Below are 6,000 nucleotides of genomic sequence, written 5' to 3'. Positions count from 1 at the left end.
AGATGTAAGCAAATAAGAACATTTTTTGCCAGGTTTAACAAATAAATCAGTTTTAATATAACCATTTTTATCAATTGATATAACAGTGTCTAAAAATTCTACAGATTTAGTCTCGAAATTGTAAGAAGCTTTAAATTTAAGATAAGGATGAAAATTGTTCAAATGTTCAATAAACTTTAAAAGTTGTTGCTCAGTGCCAGTCCAAAAGAAAAAAATATCATCAATATATCGTTTGTAAAGGTGTGGTTTGATGCCTTTCCATGATGTTAGCATCAAGCATTCAATGGCACCCATGAATAAACAGGCAAAAGTGGGAGCAACACGCGTGCCCATTGCTGTCCCAATACGTTGTAAATAATACTTGTTATTAAAAACAAGAACATTACATGTTAGCACTAGGGTTAAAAGAGTAATTAAGAATGTAGTTGGAACACTTTTATCACTTCTTGTTTCTAAAAATTTACCAAATATATTTATGCCCTCGTCTAAGGGAATATTGGTATACAGACTTGACACATCTAGAGTGACAGGAATAGAACCTGGAGGCTGCGGCCCTTTCAGATTCTCCTGCTCAAAGTTCCTTAGCATATCTGGTGTATCCTCCCAATATGATGGCAAGGATTTAACCAGATGATTAGAATGAATATCCACGAAATGGCTTGCATTCTCGAAAGTAGTACCACTTGCTGACTCTACTGGCCTGAGGGGAGGTACAGTGGTATCTGGCGGCCATTTCTCAGGAGCTACATGATCTTTGATCAAGCCATACAATCTACCTGGCTTTGGCTCCTCTGTCACAAGCCATGAAGCTGTATCATTGTCTATCCAGCCCTCCTTTTTAGCTTTATTTACTTCAGATTTAAGCTTTTCATGGTCATTAAACTGGATTTGATCTGCCTGATATGCATCTAGCTCTTGAAAATACGGATGCTCTTGACCATCAGCATCTAAGTGTTAATCCGTAAGTAAAATCTCCATAGAATCGATATAATCAGAAGTGTTAAGAACGGAGCAGCCACCTGTCTTATCGTTCGGTTTAAATGTGATTTGGCGGGATTTTTGAAGTTGAATTAAGTCATTCATAGCATGCCTCTCTGATTCAGGCAAATTTGTATGAATTTTATTTAAATCCGTACCTAGGACACAAGCCAATGAACCATTTAAAAATGTGTTTAAATCTGCAGAAGGAGCGGTTTTTGGAAAACTAGTCTTAGCCTTATGCCACGGCTTTTTACCTTGTGAAGGTTCTATCAAGGTTTTTTCCATGTCGTCCTCCTTGTAAAGATTTTCACGCCATCTCATAGATCTGCCTAGCTTCTGAAACCCAGCGTGAATATCTGTAGTGTTAACAGATTTCGGTGTAACTGCAAAAATTAAGCCACGGTTTAAAAGGTCAGACATTTCTTTAGTTAATTCTATATCACTGTAATTAGTAACCAAAGAGTTCAAGCTTTTATTCTGACGTTTTATCTTTCGTCTATATTTTGTTCTTTTCACAAACTTACGACACTTTTTAACTGTAGAATTATTATTTGCTGAGTCATTGTTTGACTGAAACTCGCGAGGAATAGGCTTATTATTTTTCTGCAACAAAAAACACAACTTATTTTTATGGACATTGAAAAATTGTTTCTTTAATTTTAACTTATCACTGTTAACTTTTTCTTCCAAAAATAAATGTAAATTTGGTTCCGAAATTAATCCATGCAGAGAAATTTTTAGGCTGCGCAGATGTTTTTTGCATATATCCAAATGTTTATTTTTCTCGACAATGCCTATCTTTAAATTATCAAAGCTCACATTTTGTAAATTTGTTTGAAAGTTTTGAGAAGCCACGTTAGAAAATCTAACATTATGGTTGGCTTTTATCACAGAAGTTGGAGGCAAAACATTAAATCTTACACAGTTTTTTAAGAACCAAATGCGAGACGCGCATTTTTCTTGCTTTGACAAAGCTTTGTGTAAGTTAAAGAATGACTTTTTGTAACTAACATTCTCAAAGAAAGTTTTTTCATCATTTAAATTGCTGCTAACAGTAGGTACCTGGCCGGATGGTAGGGCCAAAGTGATCTGAGAACCTGGAGGGCTGGAAGCAAGGCGGGATAAGGCGGCATCCGCTCCATGGCCTGGGCCCGCCTCCTGCTCAACACTGTTATATTTTACTAGCGGCTACGCCCCCTAGAAGCCTCTAGTGGCACTTTAAATGTTTAGTTTTTTTTGTTGAGTTCAAGGTTGTGTAGGAGTCTCTTTCTACGATACCTCGCAATGTTACGTAGGAGTCTCTATACTTAGAATAAAAAATTCGATTTATTGAGATTTCTCTTGGGAGGGGGTTGGTCCCCCCCAAAACCTTCCCGGGACCTATAAGAAGCTAAGGAGAACCCTAACGGTTCAGCGGTTGGCGAGATCCTTTGGTACAAATACACAGACACACAAACATCCTTTTACTTTAGTATAAGTATTATTCATTGAAGTTGTTTATATTACAAAACGATACATGGCGGAAAGCCGGTTCTAATCAATCGGATATTAATCGGTTTGGAAGCCGTACTGGTAAAATAATTATTTACCCTTCCATCCAAAGTTTGCTTCTAGAGGCAGAGTAACCGACGATTCACAATTTAAGGCTCCACCCTCCAAGAAAAATCCACCAGTCATATTATCCTTGAAGTAATTGTTAGTTTTCACAATAGAGATAACCTAGAGATATACTGTCTAAATCAGCCAATAGGAGAAAAGTAAAGGTAAATTCAAGACATGTCATTGGTTGAAACATTTACAGATCTTGGTACAATTTAATGGAGCATATTTTTTTCATTTCCTTTGCATGATAAGTCAGATACAACTTGTTGCACAACTTAGGATAAAGCTTTTCTTGGGTAAATTGATTGGTGTAAGCATTTTTTCCCTTGTATAAAGTGTAGCATTTGACAGAAAATATAATAAGTCAATTATGAATTTCGCGAAATAAATTAGCAATCTAAAAATTATACAGACAAAAATTTCTTTGCGAATAATGTAAGGTATTTTCCTATATAGATCTGACAAATATCTTGAAGTAAATGTTAAAAATTGTAAGTTTTGTGTAATAAAAGTAACTAAAGTAACAGGATGTTTGTTTGTGTGTCTGTGTGTTTGTACCGAAGGATATCGCTAACCGCTGAACCGATCGGGTTCTTCTTAACAGGGTAGCTTCTCATAGGTCCCGGGAAGGTTTGTAACTATTTTGGGGGAGGGTACCACCACCCTTCCAAGATAAATCACAATAAATGGAAATTTTGTCTTCTCGAATAGAGACTCATGTACGTAACATTGCAAAGTATCGTAGAAATTTGATAGAGACTCCTTAGCAACATTGCAAGGTATTAAACATTTAAAGTGCCACTAGAGGCCTCTAGGGGCGTTGACGCAATTATAGGTATTAAATAAGATGATAAATTTAGTGTGGAAACTTTCCTTGTAAACCATCTCCATTACATCCAAAGCTTGGTGATTACTCTTTACAAATTATTATTATTTAACAAGGATGACATCATTCATAAAGGCGAAGCTCTAAAGTAGTAAGACAAACCAACATTGTCACTTGTAGAGTGCCAGAACTTAATAATTATAACATTAATTTCTACGTCTAAACGAAATTGTAAATAAATTTGTTGCATAATTGGGTAAATATAGGAAACAGTGCCTGATTTGCCTATTGAGATGTATCGCTTATAATATTGTACCTTGTTGTCCTAAGAATCATCATTCCAAATTCAGTTGAATCGGATAACTATATCAATAAAACATGTTGTTAAAAAGTTAAAAATCACCACGTTTAAATGAACGTACATACTTTCTGGTAACGTTTATAGAGTTCCTACGCTTTGGGTTGCAAAAATTGTGTAAATTAGAAAAGTAAATTTGTATTAAATAATAATATTCCTCTAGATTCAAGCTGGTGGTGTTAGCAAGATAATAGGGTATTGGTGGACTCTCTGGGGCTACCAGGCTGGATTCTAGCATCAGGCAGTTTCCCTCAAAGTTACAAGTCGAGCACACCCCCCCCCCTTATATTGAAATTAATTAACGCAAGGAATGGGAGTGGTTTCTTTGTGTTAATGTTAATGTTAGATTATGTTGGTTATAGGGTAGCTCCGAATGGTTAGAGCACCGCAGGCTTAAGCCCAAGCAAGAGGTGTAAAATCATCGCTCCCCCTCCTCCTCAAAAAAGTTTTGAATTTATTTTAAAAACAAAAAGCGCGCAGGGAAGCCTCATTTGTTTCAAAATACGGCTAAATCCATCTCTTTTTAATGGTTTCCTTTCCAACTTTTCCTCTCAGTCCTTCTTTTAGACGAAATTTTATAACATCAAACAGCGCTTCAAATAATAAGGAGAATGGTTCTGTGTTCGCTGGTTACTTTCAGGGAACTCCCCTATTATTTTTATTAAGTAAGGATGGTCTGGTTCGAGACAATTTAGCAATGGCCTAGACAATTATTATATTCATTATTTTCTATGAATCTTAAGGGATAAGACAATGGACGATGAATTAATAATCATAAAATGAAATAAACATTCTGTAGATTGAAATTATTGGTTGAAAAGTTTGGATACATTTATTAGAAAAAAACAATCCAAATTCAATAAAAGTACCTAAGGATTTTAAGCCATAAAATAAAATACGAAGACAAATGAAGACATATTTTAAAGTTTATCCAATTCATCTTATTTTTTTTAATACTGATTCCTATTACCACAAGGTACAATGTTATATGCTAAGCATCTCTTTGATCAAGTCCTAAAAATGTCAAGTGTCAAGCAAATTTGCAATAAATTTACAAATTTTGTTAGAACTTATACATGTATATTCTATTTATCTATTAAGTTCTGACAATCCTATAAGTGTTAATGCGCCTCTGTCCTGCCATTTCAGAGCTTCGCTTTTAAGGATGTTGTCATCCTTGTTGGATTATTAAATTGCTGAATATAATTCCTTCTATGCAGAATAATATTATCCCCGGCTACTGTAGTTACAGATAACTTGATATCAACATCAGGATATAACTCCTCCAACCTGGCAAATTTTCCTTCAGTCAGGGTTAAAGGGATGGATAAATAAATCTGAAATTAATTCTTTTGGTTGTCTTAGACTTTGGGTACTAAACCGAAGATGATTAAAGTCTCTCCACAGATTATGACGTCATACAATAGAGTAACCAATTAGAGGCCAGCATACATTTTATCATTAGTCAATTACAGTGTAAACTGGCCTCACATTGGCTATTCTATCGTATGACGTCATAATCTGTGGAGGGACTTTAATCATCTTCTACCAAACCCCACTTTTTTTATTTTTGGAATAATTTTAAAATTTTTGATATGAGCGCAGAATTTTACAAAACAGTTGCTCTCAAAAGCAGATCATGCATGGAAAGAAAACGAAGTAGCTTTTCTCCTATTTCTAGCCCCTGCGGGGGGCTCTAACCTTGCGGGGCTAATTTCTTAACCTTGTAGGGCAATCATTAACATTTACCTCACCTAACCTACAATATCCTATCAAAATCTACTGTGAAAATACGACGAAACCCGCTACTTCGGGGTTTTTTTTAAACGAACCTAGTAAAAGTGTCTGACTCTGATTTTGACCCCAAAAAAAATTAACCAAAGAGAGGTCACTATAAATTTTACCTTTGGTCAATTACAGTGTATACTGGCCTCTCATTGGCTAATTTTTTTACGTCATAATCAGAGTCAGACACTTTTACTGGGTTCTTTTAAACGAAATAACTAACACAAACGCAAATTATTCATTTCTAATTGTTCCATCCTTATATCCCTGCCTTCTTCTAATAACTGCTTTATTTCAGTACAATTATACTGCGGCATTTTCTCGCGTAATTCAGATTCTTGGAAGAATTTATACTCATTGTTTGTTAATGATATTTGATTTGGGAGTAGAATGAACTCTATATCATTTTTCCTAAGAATTTAGAATACCTATCTATAATACAAAGTAG

Source organism: Acartia tonsa, chromosome 6 (assembly GCF_053477335.1).
Source record: "Acartia tonsa isolate MP-2025a chromosome 6, ASM5347733v1, whole genome shotgun sequence".
Taxonomy (NCBI): domain Eukaryota; kingdom Metazoa; phylum Arthropoda; class Copepoda; order Calanoida; family Acartiidae; genus Acartia; species Acartia tonsa.
This window is presented reverse-complemented; position numbering follows the sequence as displayed.